General features: G+C 49.4%; 1 long non-coding RNA gene across 1 annotated transcript; it reads left to right on the top strand.

Moving 5' to 3' along the window:
• Positions 1-309: 309 nt before the first annotated feature.
• LOC142826837 (uncharacterized) lies at positions 310-1,693 on the top strand. The gene is made up of 2 exons (XR_012901098.2): positions 310-667; positions 1,332-1,693. It is a non-coding gene; the product is annotated as an uncharacterized LOC142826837 (long non-coding RNA).
• The last annotated feature ends 8,739 nt before the right edge of the window (positions 1,694-10,432 follow it).

Raw genomic sequence — 10,432 nt, 5'->3', positions numbered from 1 at the left:
TTATGTCCTGTGAGTTTTTTAAAAATTAAACTGAACTGAGAAGTCAATTAGCACAATTTGAAGTGCCTGTTTCACTCCAGCTTGTTGATCTCTGGTATGGTTTCCTCATTATTGTTATATTTTTTTTTACTTATGAAGATTATGGCTTTTATAGTTCTAAAAATTCAGGTCTGTCCCAGACTGCAAGTATGAGAAATTCAAAAACAATAAGGGAGAGACCCATATCTCAGAATAATTGCTTCAGCCTGGTAAACAATAGTCTTTGAATGATCTTTTAAGAAACACAGTGTACATGCTGATTCTTTTTTTGCCTTGTGTGACAGGGCACCTGCCCTGCACTGGGCCTTTAAGCCCAAGGCTCAGGCCCCGAGCCTGAGGGAAGCTGGAAGACCAGCTGAGATGGTTAGGCTAATGAGCCCAGCTGCCAGGTATAAAAGGAGAGGCCCAGTTGCTGGAAGGGGGAGTGCAGGGCTGACTGCAGAGGCAGCAAGAGCTCCTGGGAGGGATACAGCTGCAGGAGACGGACTGGAGAGGGAAGCTCTCCCTCAGCAGTTGCCGGGGACTCCAGGAGAGGCCTGGAGGAAAGCAGAGGTGAGTTGGTGTCACCGGGAGACTACCTGCCGAGGGGATGCCAGCCTGGAGATCGCAGCCAGCTGGGCAAGGCCAGGTAGGAAGTGGCCCAGGGCAGGAGCGGGAGGCGCCCCTCTTGGCCCGAGAGCCTCGGTGTGTTTCGGCTAGCTAGCCCCACCGAGGGAGTGACCCTATACCCGGTCGCTCACAGGGCCCTGGGCTGGGATCCGGTGGAGTAGGGTGGGCCCGGGTCCCCCTACGGGGGGGGTGCCCAGCTACAACGAGAATCTGTTTGTGGACTCGGCCTGTTTAAAGGGCCAGTATAAACTGCTGTGAAGCCGATGATGAGCAACCCATACAGACTGTAACTCGCCCTGAGATGGGCCATGTGAAGACAGTCAGGGGGCACTGAGGCTACTGGGGGGCGTGCGCCCCATGACACCTTGGAATGTAAACATGACATCTGTGTTGGCTTCCTTATTCTGCATTCATGAAGACTGAGTTTAAGGTGCTTCAGCCTCCCCCTCCCTCCGCAACCCAATACCCCCTCCCCTCCTCCAGAGCCAGGCACCCCCAACCCCCTGCTCTAACCCAATGCCTCCACCCCTCCCCCAGAGCCAGGTACCCCATGCTCCTCCCCACTCTAACCCAATTCCCCTCCCCTTCCACAGAGCCAGGCACCTCCAACCCCCTCTCCCTCTCCGGCTCTAACATAATGCCTGGGTCTCAGCGGAGCTACCACCATGCTCTTCTCCCTCCAGGTGCTGGGGCACATGCACAGAGCAGCCCGTCGTGAGCAGTCCAGGAGCTCAGAACTAGCAAGAGCCACATTTCTTTGAGCAAAGAGCAACATGCAGCTCGAGAGCCGTGGGTTGGCCACTTCTGAACTATGACATAGGGGACTTTTAGCTCTCTTTCACCTGTGAATTTAACTTCCAGCCCAGTATCTTAATCACACATCACAGCTAACCCGTGGAATATATTGCCACAGGCAGCCATGGCGCCAAACACTGTTGTTGAATGCTGAAAGAGCTGGATGTTTTTGTGACTATTAGTAATAAGCCAAGTTTTGAGGTGCTTATTGATTAAAATCTGAATAAAGGCTTCAGGGTTTGGCTCATTACCAATGGCTACCAATTTATCCAGTTACAAATGGCTCCAAGTTTTAAAATCCAGTGACTATTTGACTTTGTAGAACCTTAATGACCTTCAGGATCTGAAGTTATGGATAAAGTCATGGTAGCTGGGCCCTCATGCTTCTTCATCTAAACTGGTCATCAGATGGATCAGGTAAGAATTACTCTCACATGCCCAGTATTGCACTGGATATTGGCTAGTGCGGACAATAAGACACCTTTCTTTGTAGACTAGTGGTCTGATCCAATATGCTGAAGCAATGCCCCCATTTTTATACTCCTATTTAGCTGAATTGCTGAGAAGATTGGGGAGGAATTATAAGAGCTTCAGGAGTCAGGCATGTTAAGATCAGGATATGGTGAAGATTGAATCTAGCCCCATGAAAGTTAAATAGCTATTTAAAATGCAGAGATCTTTCACTTGTGCTATTACTTTTATTTGAAATAGACCTCTTTTCTTCCAGTGTGCAGTATATTAGAGTGACTTATGAGTCTCAGTTACTTTGAAATGAGAATGTAATTACACATACTCCTTCGATGAGTGGGATGAGTCTTTGACAGCATTTTAAAAAAACGGTGTAAAAATGCCTAATTATTTCTCCAGCAATCTCCCCCTAGTCTAAATTTAGGAATTGTTTCTCAAACCAGCTATTGTTGATAGAACTGAAAAACTGAGCTGAACTAATATGAACATCATCTACATGCAGCTTGCCTTGTCTGAGAGAACGTGTAACCCTTCTGCCAGGCCGAGTAAATAGCAGCAGCAAGGGCCGGGTTCAGTGTCTAGGGGTCTCCTCCCAACGAGGTAATACAACAACACCGGCTCGAGCCCCCACCCAGTGACCTGGGAAATCTTACATACACCTCTGGGTGCCTCAAAAGAGGCAATTCTTCCCCTCTCGCAAGCACAGAGCCTCAGTAGAGTAGCAAACCTTTAATAACATGAGGTAACCCAATGAGCAACGGCCCTCCCCCCAGCCACAAATCTCCCCAACGTCCCAAAAGTCCAACACCCCAAGAGTCTCAGCCCTGGGTCAGTGCCATCCCAGGGTTCAAAAGTCCACCCGGCAGGGTTTCACCATTCCAACCTGGAGGGGTGGGGATCGATGCACCTTACGTGGCCCGGCGGTGGCTCCACCTCTCCGTGCCGCCACCGTCAACGAGAGTCACTCCGCCACACTCCACTTGTCGTCAGGTAAGCTGCCTCCACTGTCCGGCTCCGCAAATCCACCAACCGCCTCAGTCCACACTCCCGGCTGCCAGCTGGTTGCTCCTGCCGCTGCTCCACCAGCTGCCGCTCCTACCAGCCACAGGCCACCGCCAGCTGCATCTACTGTCCACCTGTGCTTGCTGGTTGCCCCTTGCAAACTGCTTTGCTAGCAGCACAGCGCCAGGCTCCCCCGCAGCAACAGTGATTTCAGCTCTTGCCAGGCTCCCCTCAGCAACAGTGATTTCAGCTCTTGTCCACAGCTCAGCAACAGTGATTTCAGCTCTCGTCCACAGCACACAGTGATTTCAGCTCATAACAGAGGAGCCTTAGCACTGGCCCACAGCAAAGTTAGCGCCACAGCTCAAAACTAGACTCCTAATGGAATCTAAATTAACTCTGATATTCCACAGTGGAGAGAGGAGGGAGTGCAATCAGTGTTGTTTAGGCCCTCAGACAGGGCCCCACCACCAGGTACCAAGACCTGTCCCCAACCTCTCTCAATTTGACTGGGTTTGGAACCCATGCCCCTTGTCTAGAGAGTGCTACTTAGTTTATGGCGAATCCCTCTGTCATAAACAGTTCCACCATTCCATTGTCCTTGATTCACATAATCAGGGTAACAACACTTTTATCCCCTCTGCCTCAATAACAGAGAGACTGGGGCTCCCACAGTGGCCAAAGTGACGATTTGGGCTGCTGTGGCACATACTAGACAGGGTGGGTGTGTCTATGCAAATTGGGCTCAGCCCCTGAAGTCTCTTTGCACCACTTGCCACAGTTCGCCACTAGATGTCAGAATAGAGTTTACCCTGACCCTGCTTACAAACGTGTGCTGGCATGTAAAGTGGATCCAGATTTGATCACCAAAACTATCATCCAGCTTTGCTCGGGAACAAGAAAGGTTAGGCATCTGTATGAGTGTCTGCATGGAAAAAGTTGGAGCCTGGGAGGTGAATTGAAGGTATGGCAGCAGGCCATTCTATGTTAAGGCTTTAAATTCCTTTTCCAAACAAAGCTTAGTTATCAAAAACTAAATTGCATCTGAAGTTAATAATTGACCACTATTTGGACTTGGGCTTTATTTATCTATTTTTGCCTTTATTACTTAAATATTATCTAGGTGAATCTTCAAATATATATTTTTTTTTTTTTTTTTTCAAACAAAGCTTCCATGATCGTTTTTCCCGAGTGAGGACAATATAAGAATGTATTCAGGATCTTGCCTATAGAACACACAGGGCTGCATTATTAATAAGGACAGAACAGTATGCCAAAACTGCCTACCACATTTCACCAGAAATTACATGATTCCATTTTAAACAGGGCTGTTAACATGCACTAATTTTAATGCATGCCAGTAGGGCCTACATGGGCCAGTTAGTGCACAATACACAAGTGTACATTAGAATTAATATTCCACTGGTGCTCACTGCTTCATTGTGTAGCTGAGCCTTGAAGTGGTATAGGGGCTACCTATGCTGGCTTTACACCACACAGGGGAAATTCTCAGCTATGAAGATTTGGCAAGTTTCTGTTCCACTTGCAGCATTATATATAGCCAGGGAGTAGGCAGAGAATCTAAGCCTCTGTCTTACAATAGTTTCACAGTGTTTGAGACTATTGTCTAGACTAGAGCAGTTGTGGGGAACCTTTTTTGGGTCAGGGGTTACTAACCTACAGAAAAATCAGTTGGGGGCCACACACAAACAAGAAGTAAAAACAAACAAACAGAGCCCTGCACTGACCCAGCCCCTCAACTGAGAGGGAGGAATAAAAAAACCCTCACTGAGCAGTCTGGAGGTGGGATGCAGGATCTGGAAGGGAAGGAGGAGAGTGGGGCATTGAGGCACTTACCTGATGTAGCTTCCGGGGGCACAAGTGGCTCCATGTTGTCCTGTGCTTGAGTTCACTGCCAATGGAGGGGAAATTCAACAAAAGCATTTGGGGATCTGTTTTCAAAGGACTTGCATTCAGGAAGAAAACATGCTACCGGTATGTACTCTGGTTACATAGAAGTGTTGGGAACAATTAAACACAAAGCCCTAAATTGAATAAAGCACGTTCTATAGGCAACATTATTGACATGGTTTTTTTAGCAATTTACAAGTGCAGTGCAAAACTTTCAAAAAAGAGTCCCTTGGAAATTTATGTTTGGAAAAGTTAAGATTATGCCAATATTACGGCATCTTGTTCTTCATAACTGTCCTTCAAAAATAAGAACAAATATAAAGGTCATATTAAGAGATAAATAAGGAATAAATACATAGGCATTGAACTAAGAAGAAAATTGCTGAATGGTTGGAAAAGGATTGTTTTATTAGTTTAATGTTAATAATCTGCTAATATATTTTAAATAGCAAATGGATAGTTAATGCAATATTAATGATTTGTGTTACTAGAGAATGAAAGCCCAAACATGAATGTTTAGACAAATGTGTAACTGGATATGTAAAATGATAGATGACACAGGACAAATTAATGTATTAAAAATCCCATGAATGAATAAAGGCTTAAGTTTGGAGAACACCAGAACAGAGAGGGTATGTCGACACTACCATCCTAGTTCGAACTAGGGTGGTTAATGTAGGCAACCGAAGTTGCAAATGAAGCCCGGGATTTAAATATCCTGGGCTTCATTTGCATCTTGCTGGGTGCTGCCATTTTTAAAGCCCCGGTAGTGCGGACTCCGTGCCCGTGGCACGGAGTAGGTAGTTCTAATTCGGCTTTCTAATTCGAACTACCGTTACTCCTCGTTCCTTGTTCCACAAGGAGTAACGGTAGTTCGAATTAGAAAGCCTAATTCGAACTACCTACTCTGTGCCGCGTGTAGCCGCGGGCATGGAGTCCGAACTACCGGGGCTTTAAAAATGGTGGCGCCCGACAAGATGCAAAGCCCAGGATATTTAAATCCCGGGCTTCATTTGCAACTTCGGTTGCCTACATTAACCACCCTAGTTCGAATTAGGGTGGTAGTGTAGACATACCCAGACTGAGATGACCATCAGTAAGTGGAGAGTTTTCTAGTACCCCAGGGTATGTCTACACTACAGCACTAATTTGAACTAACTTGGTTCGAATTAGTTAATTAGAACTAAGCTAATTCGAATTAGTGCACCTAGACCTAAAAACTAATTCGAATGAGCATTTTACTAATTCGAACTAGCATATCCACATTGAGTGGACCCTGAACCGAAGTTAAGGCTGGCCAGAACAAGGACTTAGAGTGTGGAGCTGCTGCCTCAGGCTAGCCGAGGGCTGCGCTTAAAGGGACCCGACCCCCACCCCAGACAGACAGTTCTCAGGGTTCCCCGCTTGCTTGTCTACCTCGATGAGGGACAGCAAAGCAGTCCTGTCTTGGAGTGCCCTGAGTGCCCTTACTCGGCACATCATAGCACTTGGCCATCAGCCCGGCTGCACTTGCCACAGGCTGCCATCCGAGGGGGTCAATTGGGGGGCTGTCAGGATCCAGGAGGCCCTGCAGGAGAGCTTCCACCCTGAGGAGCCCGCAGAGCCACCCCAGTCCTCCCCATCGGGGGCTCATACCCCATTCCTCCGTCACTTCCTTCCACTTACCCCTCCCTAGCCCCCCTTCCTGATGTAAAAAATAAAGGACACGTGGTCAAAAATACAAACCCTCTTTATTTAACAAAACTGGGGCGGGAGGGATTAACCTCTGGGGAGACTGGGAAAAGGAGGTGGGAGAGGGGAAAAGAGAAGGTGGGAAAGGGGAGGGGGAAACCTGGAAGGGGGAAGCCAGGGGAAGAAGGAGGAGGGGAAGTATAAAACTATGGTACGCCATATCTTCAGTACTGTGTACAGATGTGGTCTCCTCACCTCAAAGATATTTTGGCCTTGGAATGGGTTAAAAAAAGGGCAACTACAGTACAATGATTAGGGGTTTGGAACAGGTCCCATATGAAGAGAGGCTAAAGAGACTGGGACTTTTCAGCTTAGAAAAGAGGAGACTGAGGGGGGATATGATAGAGGTCTATAAAAGCATGAGTGGTGTGGAGAAGGTGAATAAAGAAAAGTTCCTCATTAGTTCCCATAATAGAAGGACTTGAGGACACCAAATGAAATGAATGGGTAGCAGGTTTAAAACTAATAAGCAAAAGTTCTTCTTCACACAGCACATAGTCAACCTGTGGAACTCCTTGCCACAGGAGGCTGCGACGGCTAGGACTATAACAGAGTTTAAAGAGAAGCTATATAAATTCATGGAGGTTGGGTCCATGGAGTGCTATTAGCCAGGGGGTAGGAACGGTGTCCCTGGCCTCTGTTTGTGGAAGGCTGGAGATGGATGACACGAAACAAATCGCTTGGTCATTGTCTTCGGTCCATCCCCTCTGGGGTACCTGGTGTTGGCCGCTGTCGTCAGACAGGCTACTGGGCTAGATGGACCTTTGGTCTGACCCAGTATGGCCATTCTTATGTTCTAAGCTCAGGGCTCAGGGTCGGGGGTCTCACTGGACCAACTTGATTTTCATGCAAACCTGCTCCTGCGTTCGCATGTGGCCTTTGGTGGCCAGGCTGGCAGCTATCCTGCCCCAGATGGCTGCATTCCTGTGCCTAGTGTGGAGATTGTGGACGTTGGAGGCCTCCTCCCAAACCTCGATGAGGTCCATGATCTCCGCACTAGACCAGGCCAGCGCCCGCCTCTTGCGGCCCCGGGCAGGTTCCTGGGAGCTGCCAGCCTGGTCCTGGGAAGAGGGGGAGGGCTGGGTGGCAGTGGGTGACTGGTTCGTGCCGTGCCAGGTGCAGGGTCTGCTGGCTGGGTGCTGGCAGGCTTGCAACTGGCATAAGCACCATAACCAGACCATGCCCCTTTAAGGGCTCCGGGGCCAGGAGGGGGGCAGAAGAGTTTCCCTTGTTTGGCCCAGAGTGGCCACCAGGGCAAGCTGGGAAGGGCTAGCCTCCCACTAGTTCGAATTAAGTGGCTACACAGCCCTTAATTCGAACTACTTAATTTGAACTAGGCGTTAGGCCTCCTAGAATGAGGTTTACCTAGTTCGAATTAAGCGCTCCGCTAGTTCGAATTAAGTTAGAACTAGCGGTTTGTATGTGTAGCACCTATGAAAGTTAATTTGAACTAATAACAGCTGTTAGTTCGAATTAACTTTGTAGTGTAGACATGCTTCCAGAACTCAATAACTTGGACACCAACCTGTTCTACCTTTCCTGTCTCGTTTTCCATCAATGTCTACAATCAAAAACTGTGAGTTACAATGATTCTTCTGAAAACAAATAAAGGCAAAAATTGATTATTCCTAAACTCAGTGAACTCATGCCTCAGTTTTCCACCCTACACAATGAAGAACACTGGATTATCCCGTTTCTTTGCTTTTCTTTCAAGATTTTCTGTTTGTCCTCTGTAATGCCCTTTTAAGCCTTAGGAAATCTTGCAAAAGGAATTCATGGCACAGTTTCAACATAATCTTCACCACCTCAAATCTCTGAGGGTCTTTCTTTGGTTCAATGGTTGTAAAACTTAGCACTCGGTTAGGTATATTTAGTATGATAATGTTAAAAAAAAGATGTTAAGTAACTGAAGTAGCAATAACTTCCGAGGGTAGCTGTGTGAGTCTGTAATGGGAAAAACTTAAAAACCACTGAATAGTCTAGCAGCACCTTAGAGACTAGAAAAACATGTAGATGGTATCATGAGCTTTTGTGGGTTGTGCCCAGGAAAGCTCATGAAGTAGTAATCATAGGTGTGCGCAGGACATTTCATTAGGGTGTGCACCCAAAGAATTATTTTAAAATGTACTTTGACCCCCATTAGCCACATCCCTGACCCTGTTAACCACGCCCCCTGATCCCATTGGCCACACATACTCTCCTGGCAAGATGGACACATGACTAGAAGTAAAAGGTGTCATGTGATCCCCCCCTCTAAGGACTTTTCCCCACATCCTCCTACCAATAAGAATTAGTTTGCCCCCCCCCCCAAAACTCCCCTCATGCAACTATCCTGCAGTTGCATTACCCCAATGTGTGTGACATTAACTCGGGAGAGGAAGGGGCGGAGAGGCTGGGGGAAGTGTTCTCTCTAAGAGTTTCCTCCCATGAGCAGAATGAATTTTGTGTTGTGCACCAGTACTGAGTTCATGTGTCTTGTTTGCATGTGCCACTGTGGCACCCAAGTTATTAATAAATATCTCATAAACCTCTATCTTTTCCCTCTGCTGCCATGTCTCCTCCCCTTGTTCCATCAGCTCCCCTGGTGCCTGCTGCCCCCCAACCCCTCACCCTCCTCTGCTGTCCTGATTCCTGCCCTTCTCACTGCCCTCAGCCCTCTTGCGACCTGCCCCCCCTCCACCAGCCCTTCACTCCCCCATACCCACTTCTCCAGTAGCCCCACTCTGATCATGTGAGCAACCCCTCCTCATCTCCCTTGCCTCTCTCCTCTGGTGCTAGTCCCTCCCCTGCAGGTGTCTTCACCCCAGAATCCCCTGGCACCTGCACCTTCCCTTACCCCTGCACCCTCCTGGTGCCTCCCCCTTCCCTCACTGCGCTTGCCCCCTTTGCCCTCTTTTTCCCTGATGCCCACCCCCTCATTCACCTCATGCCTCTGTGCCCTCACATGTCTTGCTCCATCCCAGCTTTCCTCATGCCCACCCCTTCTTTCAAGCCTTCTCCCAGCACCTACCCCTCCCTCCTCTAACCACCAATGCCCTTACTCTCTCCTCTCCCAGCATCACTCTGTCCCCTCTCCCACTGACCCCTGTCCTCCTGCCCTTTTCCTCGTTGTCTCCACTTGGCCCCCTGGTATTTGCCTCTCCTCTATCCTGTCCCTTGGTGCTTTCCCCTTTCTTCTCCTGATCTGCCCCCCTCCCCTCAGCACAAGCCCCTTCCTCTCCCACCCCTTCCTCTTATTATTCCCGCTTCCCGTTCCCTCCCTTACCTTCGGCTTCTGCCTTCTGATTCCCGGGGCTGGAGTCAGAGCTGGCCCAAGCTACAGGCCAGCCAGGCCCTAGCCAGGAGCCCCTGGGGCGCCTCGCGGTGCTGCTGAGCCGGGCAGCGGTGCCTCAGGGAGGCCGTGCGGTGCTGCTGGGCTGAGCAGGGGCATCCCCGGGGTGCCTTGGGGGCTGCGCAGTGCTGCCGGGCTGGGCGAGGGTGCCTAAGGGGCTCTGTGCAGTGCTGCCAAGCCGGGCGGGAGTGCCCCCGGGTGCAGAAAGGGCGGCGCTGCCGTGGCCGGGGCGCAAAAATGGCTCAGGCCGGCCAGTGTTTGTAATCAGACCCCAGCTCCTTCTGGAGCTGGGCCAGGTGGTTTGAAAGTCCTGGGCCGTGACGTCACGCCACACCCGGTCGTCTCCCCTCTCACCTCTTGTGTGGCGTTTGAGTACGCTGCACGTGCACTCTCTCTGCCCCACAGTGCCCTGTTGATGGCCACAGGGAATTTAAAGTGAGGGTCTGTGGTGCCCTATCACAAATCCCTCTCCTCCTCCAGTAGCTGCTAGCCGGCCCGAGACATTAGGGTGTGCCTGGGCACACCCGGCACGCTCCGTGCACATGC

The sequence above is a fragment of the Pelodiscus sinensis genome, chromosome 2 (assembly GCF_052426305.1).
Source record: "Pelodiscus sinensis isolate ZL-2025 chromosome 2, ASM5242630v1, whole genome shotgun sequence".
Taxonomy (NCBI): Eukaryota; Metazoa; Chordata; order Testudines; family Trionychidae; genus Pelodiscus; species Pelodiscus sinensis.
The sequence above is the reverse complement of the archived record's forward strand: the minus strand, read 5'-3'. Positions and strand labels throughout refer to the sequence as shown.